Raw genomic sequence first — 18,292 nt, forward strand, 5'->3', positions numbered from 1 at the left:
ATCTCCTCCATCTCTGATTATGTATATCTGACAATTTTGAAGTCTCTGCAAGTGTGACTTGATTATATCATAATTTCTTTCTTTTATAACCTTCACTTTTTTTTTTTTTTCAATTTTTATTCTGGTGGAAGAGTATGGAAATGTACCATTTCAGCAAAAAGAAGTTCTAGACTGAGATGGTTTTATAACATGACATACTTTGAAACTCAATGTCTGTCCTAAGAATAGAGAATTAGATCTTCTTGAAGCAGTTTTGACAAATGCTGCCTGGCTTACCAGTTGTGCATTAGCAACAAACAAGATTGTTGAGATTTTGTTATTTTCTTTCAGAAGTGTCATATATGTGAAAATAGCACAATGCTGTGGTAGCGATCCCATATGTTTGAGGGAAAGGAAGGAATTGTGTGTTATGTACTGCAAGCTTGACAGTATAGGGCAATGCTAAAAAGAAGGAAAGACTGAATTATTTTAAAGTGAAATATATATTAGTTGCATTTCGAAATCCAGAATAAAACTCCACCTTTTTCCTCTTTCCGCCCCCCCCCCCCGTTTTCTGTTAGCAGGGTATGGGATTAAATATTTGGATTTGTTTTTTAATTTATTCATTTATTATCATGAGTGATAATTAACTGAAAGGGCAGGTAGTTTGGTATGCAGTGGATACATTGTAGAGCTAAAGCTTAAATCTTGGTTTAAATTACTTGGATTGTTGTGTATTTCAGTGCTAAGTGACAGTTGTTTCCCCTAGTTTTAATATTAACTCGGTTTGCTGAAACCATTTTAAGGGTTAGTAAGCTAATTTTGAGTTCTGTCTGCTCTAAACTGGTGCACATTTCACATATGGACTGTAGTTTTCAAATATTTTTTTAAAAAATATTTGAGGTAGGGATTCCTTGCAATTGAAAATAGCATTCACAGTTTTACTTGTTTGGGTTTATTGGGCTGTTATTAAAAGACAGAGTTGGCTAGCAAAACATAACCAGTTTAGAAATACTATATCAGAGTTTTAACAGTGATTTATTAATTCTGGCACTATGGAAAGTAAATAATCTTCTGTAAAAAATATTTAATATGATTATTTAATATGGATTGCTATGTCTATGCTGTGCATTGCTGATTTTAGCACACTTTAACCTTGCTTGCATTTTTGAAAAAAAATCTATCATTCTTTTTATGCTATTTTACAAAGTATTATTTCATTCTCTGTGTTTGAGGGGAGAAAAAAGGGATTCTGATCTATTCCTTATTAGCTGAATTACCCTGTGTGTAGCACAGTTGAGAAGGAAGCAAACTGCATAATATTTGTACACAAACCAGGGGATGATGTTGCCAGTGACATACAAAGGAGGAGACTTTGCAGGGAATTTGATAATTGTGACAGGAGACACATTTATTAAATAGCTGAAAGATACAGATGGAAATACATACCTCAGTTAAATCTAAAATGTGATAATTAATAAATGTGATATAAGTGTTCAGTATACTGATTAACTACACAAGACCTATAAAAGCTGCTTTAAAGGTTAGTTGTTTATCAGTATATCAGCTAATGAAGTTCTAAGGTGGGAGGGAGTAAAGTACAAGGAATAGTTTAAAATACTCATTTACTGTGTTATGAATAGTCATAAACATAACTTATAGGATTTTTCCTGAGGTGTTTGGAAAGTTTTTAGCGTGCTGTTATTACAGGTGTTGTATTGATTTTCCTGGACTCCAGCTCCTAGAGTTACATGGAAGAGAGGAAAAATTCAAGGAAATTTTTGACTGTGTTAATTCAATTCAGACTGTGAAATTTCCTCTACTAGAATTCTGTTTTATTTAAGGATTAGTTAATTCAGCATCTAATGTCTTGACCAAAAAAAAAGAAAAAAATCAATTTAACATCTTGTTTATGGATTTATAGTATTCAACTGCAAGAGCGAAGAAAAATGGATGAGAAGGCAATCCACTCCTTCACACAGTGCAGGCCCAAGCCTGTCTGAACCTAAGATGTTTCATGTCTGTTAGTGTGACTTGGTTCGATGTGGAAGAGAGGTGGGACAGGGGAATGGGAGGCTGGCAGCCCAGGTGTAAATTTTGGTTGTGTTGTGTCCCATCTGTTTTTGTCCATTCAAAATCTGAGCTCTTCAGAGATGCCCCATTTAGGTCAAAGCCCACGAAAAACATCAGGTAGTACAGGTCCTGGCATTGCTCTAGAGAAGGTTAATCCTGATTTTGAAAATCCTTTTCTGATTTGAAGACTACAAACACATTTTGTGACACATTTATGTTTAGAGTGGGTGCCATTATATCTCTTGTTTGCAAATAATAAAATGCAAAATACCTTACGTTTTTGGCTGGGCACTAAAATCAAGTACCTGATGTTGCTGTATCTGTATTTGGAGTTGATGATATTGTTAGATCAAATAAAGAGCAGGAAGTTTTTTTCCAACCTGTGGCAGGAGAATCCAAAACACCTGAGGCATTAAAATAGAGTGGCTTTGGGGTTTAAAGGTCTAAGGGAGCTGGGTGGGATGGAGGAAGAGGAGTGTCTATGGAGAAAGCAGAGGGATGTCAGTTCATGAAGCCTGCTGGGTACCCTGGTGAGCTGTCAGATCTGTCAAGAGAGACCCTCAGGAGTTCTTGTTCTCTGACAGACAAGGACTCTGGTAAAATATTTTCCTGAATGAAGACTTCTTTTGATTTTATCCAGCTGACATAAAAATGTTTGTTTTGCACTTATTACTTACTCCTTATATTTTTCTTTAGAGCTAACTTATGAACAAATTTATCTGTTTTTTAATAGGTACCAATATCAACTAATGTGCCATGCTTTCAGGTTCATCCTGAGCCTGAAAAGACACAGGCCTCATTCTTGTACCTAAATCCATGACTGTACTGGAACATCCTGGAAGGACAGTGGAAAAGCAATCAACTTTCATATAAACCCACTAAGTAACACCAACATTTCCAATGCCTATTTGTGGTTTAAACATTGTTATGTTACTAATGCCAGAAGAGAGTATTTTTGAAGGGTAGGAACAATCTGACATAGTTCTGAGTAGGTTGTCTGGTTTTATTTTAGTTGTGTTGATACTTGTTCAGATATTTGAGTTATTTGGTGTTGAAAACACTAAAGAAAAACAAGTAAAATTGACAGTACAACCCTAGTGCTGTGTTTTTCTGACCAGAAGCTGCAGGAACATTTTAAATGGGCAAGAGGATTAGGTTTCAGAGAGGTGTCTTTATGTCTGGCCTTTGACTCTAATTCAAGTTCTCCTTGGGGAATCTTCAGTGACTTTCAGCAAGGCACTGGTTTTTGAGAAAAAATTGTGTCATTGTCTTTTGCAGTCAAGCATGACTGCTTTTTTTTGAAGTGTTTATACAGGGAGAAGGCGTAGCCCGCTTTCTCCCCACGTTGGCATTCTTTTCTGGTTTTGTTTTCTTTTTCCGTGCAAAAATAATATGAAATAATTGTAGTATTTTAACTCAGACTAATGTGTGTATTCATAGTCTTTGAGTGATGAGCAAAGTCAATTAGTAAATATGTTTGCAGATAAAGTTTATTGCCTTTTAACCTGTTGTACTTACCTGTTGAAACTTCTAATTTTTTTGCATTTTTTGATTACAAAGTGCAATCAAAATTTTGAGCTGTGAAATGAGAACCTGAAAAGGCAAGATATCTCACTGTAAAAGTTTATGACATTATACCTCTTTGAATTTTGTCCTTGCTTTGAGATTTAAATTTGAAGCTTCATTTTTTGCATTTTTAGCTCCTCTGACAGTTTGGAGATAGAATAGATAGTGTGGCTTACTGTCTACACATGAATGTGAATAAATGAATTTGAAAGAGGTAGTACAGAAACACAAAAAATAGTTTTGGGGGGATGTAGACCAGCAGTCACCAGAAGTTCTTTGTGTAGGGGTATGGCAAAAAAACAGGGTCAGCGCTGGGAGAAAAGATGTGATTTTGTGATATTGATAACTGGATGCACATCTGGTTCCATGCTTCCAACACACAGATGCAGATTTGGGAGGAATGGAGAAAAGTGCCACAGAGTCATGGCTTAAGATGCAGTCTTAGAAAAGGTGACTTTAAGATCTCAATCATATATATCTATCAGCGAGGAGGAGGTAATTATACAGTATTTGTACAGGGGAATAATACTACATGGTACAAAACACCTCTTTCCTCTAGAGGAGGTAAAATATAAGAACCTCATGGCTGCATGCTGAGGTCAGGCTCATTTAAATTAGAAGTAAGGTACAATTATTTGTCTTTAACAGTGGGCTATTAATCATTGGAACAAATTACTGAGAAAAGTGGTGGGAACAGACAATTGCCATATATTATAACTCCCTGAGGAATTACCACAGGATTCAGTTATTGGTTTCACCAAAGAGGCATATTATGGAACCCAAATACATTATCTGAAGGAAATTGAACTCAAGAAGTAGCACAAGACACATAAGGCTGGGATATTATCAGCTGTGTGATACCAGACTAAAGCCGTAATTGTAATCATAGCTACAGCTCCATCATTTGTTTTTACTTTATAACAGTATCATTAAAGTGATTTCTCATCCTCTTGTCTTTTTTCAAGGCATGTTAAGGAAATGAAAGTTGTTGCATTTTCATTCTCAGACGGAAACGAGGATAACACAAATTCTACCGCTTCACTTTCGCAAGGAGTCAGTATCATTTTGCTGTCAATAGAATATGGTTTCTTTTGGTTTTATTAAATGTCCTTCTCAAATGCCAAATGCTGATTGTTATTATGAGGCTTATAAAACAGCAGGTTGCATAAATGGCTTCCAATCAGTTCAGTTAAAGACAAAGCTGTTTTTTCTGTGGACTACATAAATTAAATTAATTTCTTACAAATCTATAGATAACTTCCTCTTCCAATATTTCATGTTTAGGAAGGATCTATAAATTGTGTTGAAAAGAACTAAAACCATCTCAGAGTATTTTGGATCCTTTCTAAGACAGATAGCAGTCTTCCTAGCAAGTTACTCAGTCATTGCCTGATCAAAATAGCTAAGCAAGAATGAGGGTTCAAAGCCAGCAGCAACAAAGAAATCAACCAGACATTTCAAATAAATTTCCTTGAGAATTCTTGTGTCTAGAAACAAAATATCTGAATTTAAATGGAGAGCAGCTTGAAAGAAAAAAAAAAATCACTTGCCAAACTCCCCAGCAACTGAAAGAAACTTCATTTTATATACACTGCTTAATTAGTGTTTGTGTCCAAAAGAAGACAAGCAGTCTGTTGTCCTTTGGGTTGAATGCCTACGGGAACTGCTATTTGAGGGACACATTCCTCAGGAGCCAAACTGCAAGTAGAGCATGGATTACATTCTTTGCTTGGAAATTTCTATGGTTGTGCTGACTTTTTCTCTGAAACCACTTAGGAGCTGGGCTTGAAATTCTCTCTTTTCAGAGTACATGGCCCCCTTTCCTGCAGAGTATGTCACTTGGGTAAGCCAGTCCTGCAGCCCTGGCAGAAATACCCGACGGTAGATAGCCCTCACTATTAAGTAAGCTAGTTCACCCTCTCAGTAAATGGCTTGATTTAAATGCTTAGTTGTGAAAATCATGTATTCTATTGCTCTCTTCAATCTCTGTATAAAGCTTTTTCTCAAAAGCAATTAATAGAGATTAGTCATTTTGTCATAATTTTGAAAAAGCACTGCGCTACCATGGTACTATAGCTGTGAGAAAAGACTGAAAGCATAAACTTCATTAATCATACTAGTGATTGCAATGTCAGCACAGCTCACAAAATTATATTAGCCAGTTTCTTACATGACTCCAACATACCTGATTTTATTTCTAGATGTTAAAATGGGTTTTTATGCCATGTACATTCATATAACTGATGGCCTTTTCCATCTTTCTTATAAATTGATTAAGAAGTTAAGGCAATGCACTTAGATGCATCACTGCACACTTATGATGATTGACTTCTGTTCTTGGGTTCTATTATAATGTTCAGTAGAAGTAAAATCTGACCCAAACCCTCTAAACAAACAAATCAAAACACCCATCAACAAATTTCTAGTAGATATGTGTGATAACCTAAGGATTATTAAACAGGATAACACCAACTCATTTTGTTTAGATGTCTGCCCCTTGCCAAATGTCTTTAAATAGTGGTATAAAATATGCAGATTAAAGTACAGTGATTTTCTCTGTTCTCTAGTATAAAATCATATAATCATTTAGGTCAAAAAAGACTTTTAAGATCTTCAAGTCTGACCATAAACCTAACATTGCCAAGTCCATCATAAAAAACACAGCCCTAAGTCCCACGTTCACATGGTTTGAAAAGAGGAGACCTGAATTCTTCTGTTCAATTTATTTTGCACATTTATCTTAAATAGTGCAGTTAAAAATAATATTTTCAATAAGAAAAAATGCTTCTGGTATTCTGTGAACTGTGAAGTTGTGTGTCAAACAAAGTGAAGCTTGGTGAAATTTGAGTGAAGAGCCTTACCATCTAACAGACATCAGTGCCAGATACTGTAAAAAAAGATCAAAAAAATAAATCTGATGCTTTCTTAGGGAATTGTGGAATTCTCTGCTTTTCACCAAATATTTGGAAATCAGCTCAAGACTTGAAGTCACATTTATGTCTCCTATGTATCTGTCATGACTATTGTCCTGAGAGAATGTAGAGTTTACCTCATTGGGGATATCCAGAAATAGACTGGACCAGTTCCTGAGCAATCTGATACAATTGCTTTGAGGAGGAGATGGGGTTATATGACCTTCAGAGGTCCCCTCCAAGCAGAATTGTTCTATTGTGCTGTGATTTAATCTGCCTTCCAGATATCCAAGTCAAAAGCAAAAATTGAGGGGCTGCTGGGAAAGGCAAACATGCTTGGGGTTTCTTGGTGGTTGGTTGGTTGTTTTTTTTTTTTGACTGCTAGCACATGTCCTTGTTTCAGCTCAACTTAATAGTAATACTGTAATTTTGCATGAATATTAAAGTAGCAAGGGAAATTTTGAAGGCAAGAACTACAATAACTTCAAGATTCAAAACAAGGAGAGGGGGAGAAGGTGGTTATGGAGAATATGGCCAGTGGGAGAATAAGGCTGGCATCACAAGCTGGTATTAATGGATATGGATAGGAATAGAATTAGCTCAAAAAGCAGTGCAGAGGCTGTCAAGAATCAGGTAGATTTGGAATGTAAATCTGAAAAAACCTCCATTGCTAGTCATAAAAGCCTTTAAACAAATTCTGAAGAATTTTATGTTTTTAAACAAATTCTGAAGAATTTAGGCATTCTACTGTAGATTCTTAATTCTGCAAATTATTATGATTGTTGATAAAGGTTATGACCTAGTGGCTTGATTGTGGTGACAAGAGGGGATGGTAGTAGATTGCATGTGTGCTTGTTATGTTGATCTCCAAAAAGTTAGCAGTAAGATGGGGTGCCAAAAAAAAATAAATAAAAGCCTGGCAGATACCCAGGGGAATTTTTAAGTCTTTAAGTAATAAGGTAAGAGAAAGGAATTCTATTTATTTATAAACATTTATTAGACTCAGCAATAAATCTGGTTTAAGTGACAGTATTATGCTGGTGTCCAGCAATTAGCCTACACTTCCAAATTAGTGTGTTTGCCTGTGTGGCCTTGACTTGGCTAATTGGCTTCCTTTCCTTCTTTGCATTCTGTTGTGAGGGTATGATGACAGTGATTCAGCATGTACAACACAGGCATAAAAAAATAATTTAATGCTCCACTTACTCAGCAGGCGTGATTGACATTCTCTTGGGTGACTGCTGCAGCAGAGCTGGTCGGGGTAGCACGTTGGCACTTGCTTTGCTGTAACAGTGAAGCCAAGACAACTGTTCTAGTAGAATATCTTTTTGAAAGTCAGAATGTGGTAAAATTACTGAATGTGATTGACAGCTTGAAGTAAATAGCTCTCTAGATGGGTATCTAGAACAAGAAAGCACATGGTAAATGGTGATGGCTCCTGCAAGCAAAGAGCTAATCCTTTACATTCTCATGTGAGTGAAAAGTAGATTCGTTTGGATTACATTTAGCAACATTGCCAGTTCTTTATAAGGTAAAATCATTTGCTTGTTAATTAATAACTTTTTATAAAAACACCTGATTTCAAAAGAAGGGTAAGTTATTATCCACAGCATCTAGGATTGTTTTTCATTTGCTGGGTTTGCCACCTTTTTGTGTTGCAACTTGTCCAGCTTTCCTGTTGACAGAAAATTCTTTAGGATCATTTTTCATTAATGTTTTTGTGTCTTGGGATCATGGAATAAGCCAGAAGTGTTCAGAGAAAGTGTGCAAAGAGAAAATTGTTTCTAAAATACATTATTTTCTTTTACCCTAGGTGAATTATTTTATGTTTTCCAAGTTTCTGCTTAGACAGGAAAGAACAGCTTGGTGGAACACTAAATGGCTGAAAGTGAAGCAGCAGGGCAATTTCTTGAGAGTATTTTATGCAGCTAAATGGGAAAGTATTATTTGAATTTCATGGTGTATTTTAGAAAACAGTTCCCCAGCTTGCTAGTGCCTCTGTCAGCAAGGCCTTTTCGTTGCTTTTGTGTTCTTTTTGCAAGTACCATCTTTCACAGTGGCTAAAAGGTGCTTGTGAGCTCACTTCTGCAGAGCCCTGCTTATATTGAGGCAGTGCCAGGAACAAAAGGTTTGCAGGATTAGGTCCCATTTCCCAGAATAGCTTTCCAAAGTTTTGTAGCCTCATGGTTATAGGAAAGAGAGTTGATACCATGTCAATTTTGCCCAGATAGCAAGGCAGTATGGAAAACGAATATTCCTTATATCATCCTTTTCCTTTCTGAAAACAAAGTTTTCAAGAAATTTTGGGAAAAAAGGCTCCTCTCTGGAAATTATCTACTTAGGGCTGTATCTTCTAATGAAAATGTCATGACTGCTCCATTAGGAAATCATGGACAGTGCTTTGCCTGCTGACGCAAGAATGCAATTTTTTCTCACAGGTACATCACATCAAGGGAGAGTTGAATTGAAATTGGGATGCTTAAAATGTACAGAAAATTTAAAATATCTGTAAAAAAATATCAAAATAAGGTATTCAGAAGATTATTCATATAGGTACAAGTATTAGGTTATGGTTATTAGTATTATTAGTATTAGGTTATGCCATCACTTGGCAGTGGTGATTGACCAATAGACTGAGGAATTTTCTTAGTCATGTTTAGTTGAACTTTGGCAGGTGACTGTGCGACTTAAGTAACAAAATATCATTGAAATTCAAAAAATGCTAAAATTTCACAGTATCCACCTTAGAAAGGAATTTCCCCCATGGCTCCTTACCAGCATTTTTAGAATTCTACATATCATTGAAAATGGTTTTTGATCTTTTTCAAAATTTTAATGTTAGAGGAATTCTTTTTTGCATCTGTATTTTTTTTTCTCTAAAGAAAACAAGCTTGCTTATACTAATACAATCAACTTGTGTTCTTAAATTTGTATGAACCAATGACAAAAATGAAGGCAATTCATTAAATAAATTTCCAACTGTTTAGAGAAAACTTTTCTGTACAGTAGAAGCTGCAGGTGTTGTCGTTCAACATTTAAAAATAAATTACCTGGATTGTTTCATTGATGGGACAAAATATATACAGCAGAGGCATTGTATGTTACTTACCAGTGCAAGTTCTGGTTTCAAAGAATTTGAGGAATCTGTGTTTCATCCAAGGTTTATCACATGCATTTATATAAAGATATATATCACTTACAATATATGCATTGTATGATATGAAGTCTTGTGTTATTGATTTTGTGAAAGGAACTAGAGTAAGGTGAAACACACGGTTATTACTGGGTTTTGCCACATAAGCACAACATTAGATGTGTTAGTTCATGGGCTGTGACCAAGAAACTCAAGGCTTTTTGGGTTGCAGGCAGGGGGATGGAGGGTGGGTGGTTTCAACCAAGGCCCCAGAGCCAGCAGATGAGATAAAAAGGAAACAGGAGAAAATCAGTTTGAGACCATTTCAGTAGGTATGCAGAAATAGAGATGGTGAATTTTGGTGCATGTTTTATCTGCATGTGGGGAAGTAAACGTGTCTGCATAGGTCTATCAGTGTACATGCACACATACAAATGTGTGTACAGTTTTTAAGTGGGTATCATAAGTACTGCCTGCAATTTTCAATTCTTAATTATCTGAGGTAAATGTAGCCTTTTTTCCCAGTCTAAGTACTGTCATAGTCATGCTGACCATTTTTTAATACAGACTGCATTTCCCATTTTTTCATTTATTTCATGTGATGATATTTATGCTTCCTAACTTGGAGGACTGAAATTTTTCTATACAGGAGAAAGAAACTGAAGCTTTAACGATATCTGTAGAAAATTCTTGTTTAGCTTATTCACACTGCTCCAGCTTAGTTATTTTACTTAATACTCATTACACCCTAAGCTTCCAAATATATAGTTTGTAAACAAAACCATAAAAACATGTTTATGAATGTGTTTTGGAGAAAAATGAACAATATATCACCTAAGCAATAATGGCGATTTATGTTCAGATAAATGTCTGTAAATGCTTTCTTCATAACATTAAATAGTTAGGTTCACTGTTAAAGTGGGTAAAAAGTGTATACATGTGTGTGTAAATACTACATATTCCTTATAATATAATTGCTACTGTTTTAGATATCTTCCATTCTGCTTTAACATAACCATGCACTGATATTTCAAGTCAAAGGTTCACTTTTTCCCCTCTCACTATAGTTTTGAAATTTACTTTGGAGGATTAAACTTCATAATTGTAGTCATGAATAGGCTTCCTAGGCATTTTGTACTGTCAGGCTTCCCGTGTTTATTTTTGCAGTCAGATGCTTGTTGGCGTGCTGATTTGTGTTTTATACCATCGCGTAGGTTTTGTTCATTTGGAAAAATGAGATTAAAGAGAACATGCCAGCTTTTCCTCTCCTTCCCTAGACCATATAGATCCTTTTGATTTAAACTCAGATTTAAAAATTAAAAAAAATAAAATAAAAAAGTGGATTTTTGCAGCTAAGCTAAACTGGAGAAATCAACAGAATTTATTATCAAGGGATGTCTAATCTCTCAAGCTAATACAAGACTTTGCAGCTATTGATTACATGCTAAGGATGCATAAACTGTTAATTATGCGTGGAGGCAACAGAATAAATGTCTTATCCAGAGAAAATGGAGAAAATAATTGTCAGTAGTGCAGTTATATTTATCTCTTTACTACACCTATGATGCAGGGACAGCTGTATTTTGCGTCCAGAAAGATATGTTCTAAAATATATTGAATATCCCCTCATTGCTACCAAAACTAGTGTAGTGGATTTGATTATCTCTGTAATAATTCAGATGTTTTCTTCAGCTCCCTGAAGTATGTGGTCAATAAGAAATTTGTAAACTGGCTTAATAAATCAGTCACTAGATGTAGTGAAAGGAGGAAAAACTCATAGATTTTCATGCAATTGCTTTATAACCTTTGTTTGCACCAAAATAAATCTGTAGTGCTAACACAGGGTAAGTACCATAGTTTCATTTATTCTGGGTTCATGTTTCACATGACAAAGGGATGGACATACTAATGCATAAAAAGTGAATTATTTTTATGTTTGCATCCATATTTGTTTTGCATTATGTATGTATCACATATTTGAGAAGGGAGATGCCCAGCAATCCCTATGATTTTTATTGTGGGAATATGTACCCGTTAATTTTTTCCTTCTCATCAGACTGCAGAAAAGACTTCAAATTGTACTACTTCTGTCAACATCATTAACTTCTCTTCCTTTGGTGTTCACTATTTCTTAATGCTTCTAAGTTAAAAAGATTGAAGGCCTGAGTTTTCAAATATGGCTGCATAAAAAAGGCATCTTAAATGCTGATGTGAAACAAGATTTTTAAAAAACCAACAGTAAAATAAAAGCCAAAACAAATAAAATCAATGCAACCAAACAAAGAACCCTACTACCAAGTATCTGAGACTTTCCAACTCGCATTTACCTACAGTACAGGTGTCCTGATTTCTGTAGATCCTGAGAATGAGGGAGTTCAGGTATTCCAACAGCAGAATAGTATTTCATTTATAATACAGTGGAATAGTATTTTATTTCTTCTCATGCATATGAGAAGGACATATTGATGCCTTATATCATCCTGCATCGATATTGATCTAGTTGGCAATATAATGTGGTGTGTTTTTGGGTTGGGATGCACATTAAGTAAGTAGAAGGGAATCCCTGATTGAAGGTAAGTGGTTCATGAACTATCACTGTGTGTTAAGCACTGGGGCCAATGCTGATAATTATTTTATGTCTTTACTTCAGAGCTGACTTTAACTCTACTTTGAAATGGTCAAAAATCTGCCAGTTACGGACAAGAAACTTGAATAGAATTGGCAAGAATTATTCTGTCATAAAGACAGACTGGTTTATGAAAATCAGCATGGCATTTTTGAGAGGTCTGAAGGATCTTCCTGTATTATCATCATATTGTTAAATAATGGAGTTATTGGGAGTTAATCTGAACTAAATTCTCTTGGACTTGTAGGTTAATAATCCTTGAAACTCAGGAGCTTCATCATGGATATTCTAGTACAGCTCGCCTTACCTAGGGATTTTTGTTAGCTTTGTTCATAACATAACTTAATTACAGTTTGCTCCTTTGACAACAGCACGTTACCCCCAGAAGTGCAGAAGTGATCACAGTTGATGTGCATAGTTCTTGCTGAGACTGTGGTTGTCTCTTGAAATATTTAACTCTAGTTTGGTCCTTTTTAATGATCATACTGCTATATTCAGCAGTCCTAACCAAGTTTATGATGTGAGGAATTTAGTCTCTATATAAAAATCCTTTCTGCCTGATTCATCATTTGCTAATAATGAAAGTTATAAATGAGAGTAATGCAGCAAAAATGAGCAAGAGAGAAACCTTTGTTTATTGTTTTCTTACTGCACTTCTGACAGCTATTCCTGTGTGGGTTGTGCTTCCTTTGGCTCTTTTCCCTCTTACCTTTCTTCCAGGTTCTTATCAGGGGTCTTTCAGAATAATTCTTTACAGCTACAGGACCATAACATTTTGTTTGTTTGTTTTTTTGTTGGTTTTTTGTTTGGTTGGTTTTTTGTTTTGAGTTTTGGGAACATTTTGTTTTTGTAGTACCTTGCATGAGCTGAGAAAGGAGCAACAACCATGGTGACATCTTAGAATAATCCTTTTTTATTTCCCACATGCCAAGGAAAGAGTTACCCTGTAAAGGTCAGGAGAAGCCACAGGACAAGGAGGTTCATGTTCTCATAGAAGAAAAGTCTGGGAAATTCCAGTGGCTGTTCAGACTGAGAATATTAGCAGCAATATAATGACTTCTTTTTTTCTATGTAGTTTTTGTTCTAAAAGGCAAGATAATTAAAGGAGCCTTGGTGACAAACAGTGTGCTTTAAATTTTGGGGTTATTGCCTTTACTTTGTAAATAATGGTCATATATTTGCTTTTATATATGAGAGTTGTTATTTAACACAAGCCCTACATCTCTCTGCAGTTCCCTCAAATGCACAAATTTGTGCATTATCACATCTTCCAAGTCCAGTTAGTTTTCACCTCCAGTGTCATAAATGGAGGCTACCTCGGTTGCTCTTAAATTTGATATGAATTTCACTCAGTGTGGTTAAAGCAGACATTGGAAGTCAGCTCCGCAGTGTAATGACAGACTAGAAAGAGTTCAAGAGGAAGGAAGGATCCCAAAGCCAACCCCATTTAAAGAATTGAATATACAGACTGTGTATAGAAAAGACATGCTGGTTTTTGAGAAGCACCATATTTTTCTGAAATGTTTGTGCTTTAAAATTTGTCCCAATTTTTTTCCATTTCATGTGAAAAAATGTGCATTCTGGTTGCTTGTCAGAAGATCTAATTCCCACACCTCTGCCAGGTACATGGAAATTAAACAGTCTTGCAGTCAATATTTAGGATTTCTGAGGAAATGCAGCAAAAGCAGAGCACATGTCACACTTTGCTTGCCTCATTGTATGGGATTTTTTCCACAGCTTTCAGGACATCTGTTTGTTTCTGATTGACAGCTGGCTAAAATGTATTCTCATTAAAAAGAGGTTCTGAGGAAATGCATGCTCTCACCTTGCTGCTTCTGCAGCTGTGAAGGCTTTTGTTTTCACTCCCATCTCTGTGTAAGTGAAGATAATCTCTACAAAGAGGCTTGATATTGACCTGTCATATCACGTGTTGCTTATCAAGCACTAAAGAAATTGAATTTCATTTTATCTGTTGTCTGGAGAGTCTTATTAAATCATCCTGCAGTTGAGAGGTTGTATGGGGTCAACAGGTTCTGTCTCTTTCTTCGTCTATCCCTCTATTGTTAACCTTTGGAGAATTACTAAAATGTCCTTTATTTTATCCCATAAGGTTGGGTTAAATCTTCTTGATCCAGAAATTGTTGTGATTGAGTGCCACGTACATGTAATTCTTTTACATGGTTTCTGGATAGGGATTGAGGTTTTAGTAATCTGTACAAATGTACAAATCTCTTTATCATTCTGCTTTCTCTGTTCTTTTGCTATTCTCCTAATGCTGCTGTTTTTAATTGGTTCAATGAGGCTAAAAACAGTCAGATTGGATAATAGACGTGAGTCAGCGAGCACTTGGTAGTATTTGTGTGCCAAGACACAAAGCAGGGGTGAGGAGGAGGGAGAAAAACAGAGATGGGTATTGCCAGGTGTTAAAAGGAAAGGGCAGAGGGAGAAGCTGGCTGTAAGTAGAGGTGGAGGTGGGGTGGAGGTCATAGCAGCAGCCCATGCTCAGGCCAGGTCTGGCAGAAGGAAGCCTGTCATCATTAGGGGTGTTCACGAGAATCTAAAGGTCAACCCCGCCACCACCACCACCACCACCAAATCCTCCATATGCTTTGTTGCTGGGTTTCTGTTCAAAGATCTAACTCTGCCAGTCAGGATCTTCATATCTAAGAGCTTGATGCAGTCACAGGATATTGAATTTCCTGCAACAACAGAAGTCCTGCATACTTTCTGCTGTCACCACAAAAGAACTCTCTCCAGCCTTTTATCTGATGGAGAAAAAGGCTTGAAAAAAATAAATTATGAATATCTTCTCCCAAAAAATCTAAATTTCAAATACAAGATTTAATGCAGAACAACAACAACAAAAAAAAAGCTGTTTCATTCAAATTCAAAGCTCTCAATCAAGGAATCTTTCTAAAAGAATAAGCCAAATTATTGTTTTTTCAAATAACATGTCCTTATGCTCAGATATTCAATTACTGTCTGAGCACTGTTATGCTCTTTAAAACTTGTTCTCAGAAAACCTTTGAAAAATCCCCACCAAACCTCTTTTTACAAAAGGACTAGAGTGCAGGATTGGAGTTAGAATTTGGGTGGAAGCATTGGCACATGCATTGCAAATGAGGTCTATGAATTGCTGCAGCTAGCTGTCTGATGGCCACCAGTGACCTGGGTTTGGTTTTCTTGCACTCCTGGCAGTAATTAGCTTTGTAGCTTTGAACAAGCTATTGGCCCTTTTTGTGCTTCTTTCTCTTCTCAGAAAAGTTTTAACACCACTTACATGTCTCACAGGGGTAATTGGTAAATTAATGCTTGAAAAATATTAAGTGCCTTCTGCCATCATTATTGACACTCCAGCAGATAGGTTAAGGATTGAGCAGGTATTTTGAGAGCATTTTATTTCTTACCTCTTTGTCACAGGATGCCTATTTGGCATGGGTAATTCAACAAAGAAGTAAGAACTCATGTGCTTGAAAGTCCACGTATTTTGGCTAAAAGTTCTACATGTGACTTAAAGAGGAAAGATGGGAAAAAATTGGAAAGACAAGACATGAATTGAATTGTTTGGATTAGCAGTGCTCAAAGAGTGTCAAGAAATCAGAAGAGGATGCATAAATTGAAATAAAATCCCAGCAGGATTAAGGAAATGTTTCAGTGAAACGCAAACCCTAAATTGTGATGGGAAATGGAAAAAAAAGAGATGAACACTATTTGCTCCCATCAAGATCAAAGCTATTCTTAATGAGATGGTTGAGATCTTTGGGAAGCCTACTCAAAAATTCAATAGTGCCTTATCTGAGAAAAGTAATTATTCGAAGATTGCTTTCTACTGAGGTGTTACAGATGGAGACTTTGTGGTGTGGTAGTTTAAAACAATTGGTCTTTACCTCTAGAGATTCCCAAGATGAACATTGCCCAGAAGAAAGAGTAAAATTGTGTTTTTAAAGCATCATTTTAGGAGCAGTGGGACAGTTGGCAGAGTTTACTAAAGCTGTTGAGAGACTCTGCAGACTTTAATTACCATCTCAATATTGCAGAAGTTGTTTAATTTCTGCCAAAGAAGGGAATAGTTGTGAGAAAGCGAGATCACACTCTGTCTTTCATTCTTTCCTTTTTGACAGGTGAATAAAGGATGCTTTTCAGTATCTCCTCTGATGCTGTGACACATTTGTAAAATTTGCATAGAATTGTAAAATAATTTTTCTTTATGATTAAAAAAAGCTTTTTTTTTTTTCTTCTCTCTTGAAAGTGCTGTGCAGCATAATGTAAATGCAGTTTAAGTCTTTTCATGAGAGATGCAAGATGAAAATGTAGTGAATTTTCTGTTCCTGAATGGTTTCAGATTTCATGGTCAGACACCTGGTGTTGCGTTGCATTAATTCCAATAAATTTTAAGTTCAGGTTTGAATTCCATCTCCAGTGAGTGTGTTCTCAGGCACAAACTAGAGTAAGAGAACAAAGACAAAATTACTAAAATGAGCAAAATCATTCCATTTCAGAGGGAAAATTTAGCCTATAACACATTTCCTTGGTGAAGGATATGTTTACTCTTTCAGACCTCAAACTCTAAATCAGAGTGTGTATAACTAAGTTTTGCAATGTCATTCATATGAGAAAAAGGCTGATTTTGTATATGTGTATATATATAGATATACATAAATATGTTTGTATGTATGTATTTGTCTTAACAGTTCTCTTACTCCGTAGCACTTGGGTGTTCAGTTTTTGCCCAAGTGCTTGCAGTAGTGAAGGGAATACTGATTCTTTGAAGACCCTTACCAGCTCCTTCCAAAGATCTACTATGTTGCTACTTTTTTTTTTCCCCATGACCGCCTCACACCTCTCTACTTGCTTTTTACAGCCATTGTTTTCTTTATAAAACCCTGTTTTTCCTTCCTCTCTTCAAGTCTCTTATCTCTCAAGGACCTTTTCAATGCTATCTTTCAGTTTCAAATCTCTGTTGTTACAGTACACAGTGTGTTCAGAGAGCTACTACCCAGGAAGTTTTCTTATTTAATTGCACTTTTCACTGTATATATGATAAATCAGTACTTAATGGCAAAGGTAAAATATGTGCTTGTTTAAAATGAAGAAAGGATAGATCATGGCAGCAAATAGGCGTAGCTTTTAATCCTCAACACTCATCATGTTACTAGGAATACCTTTATGTTATATTTAGAATTCCGTTGTTTTGATGTTTGAAACTAAATGTTTGCAGTTTGTCTGGCAAACTGCATGCTGAATAGATTACACTGATTCACATTTCCTTATTTCAATATACCATCTGTGCTTTTGGCTGGTTTTTACCTTGTTGGAACTCATAAATGCAAGTTAGAGAGAACGGTTATAGTCAGAAAGAGAAATCCTATATTTCACTTCCTTGAACAATCTTGACTGTTTTGACCTTAAACCAGCAAGGACACAAGGCTGAAGCTGTATCAACAACAGGCTTTATTTTCTCTGGTGAGGAAGCATGTATTAGCAGGGTATATTTTCAGTGAAACTCTAGTATACACAGTCATGGTCGTGATTTTCATTGTGTAATCATTTTAATTAAGTTTAATGATAAAAGTTACTCGTGCATGAGGAATGGATGCACTAGAGAGACAGTGAGAGATTGATGACCGCTTGGGGAGCATCACGTACTCTGTGGTAGAAATGCACATGTGGAGAGCAGCTGAGCTTGGGGAGCAGGTCAGAGATTACCTGCTCAGGTTTCGGGGTTTTGCAGGAATCGGGATACAATGGGAATTTCCAAAAGCCCTTTTTTGTGCTATTTCCGAGGGGTGTTGCTTGAATGAATGGCTTCATTACTAAAATAATAAACACTAATTAATATCTGCATTGTTTTTGTAACTGCTAGTTTAGTAAGGTAATTAGTATAATTAGTATACAGCGTTGCTTGGTGGCATGACAAGTCATAATGTAGTAAATGTTCACTCTTTACATTATGATGTATTGTCTAATTTACACAGGTGAAAAAAAGGAAAAGAGTAAAGGGGA

The 18,292-nt window shown here is 35.9% G+C and overlaps 1 protein-coding gene across 14 annotated transcripts in view; it reads left to right on the forward strand.

Annotated features, from left to right (window-relative positions):
- Positions 1–18,292, forward strand: part of PTPRK (protein tyrosine phosphatase receptor type K) — a 382,222-nt gene that overhangs the window by 271,818 nt on the left and 92,112 nt on the right. The window lies entirely within an intron of this gene.

The sequence above is a fragment of the Parus major genome, chromosome 3, assembly GCF_001522545.3.
Source record: "Parus major isolate Abel chromosome 3, Parus_major1.1, whole genome shotgun sequence".
In the NCBI taxonomy this organism is placed as follows: Eukaryota; Metazoa; Chordata; class Aves; order Passeriformes; family Paridae; genus Parus; species Parus major.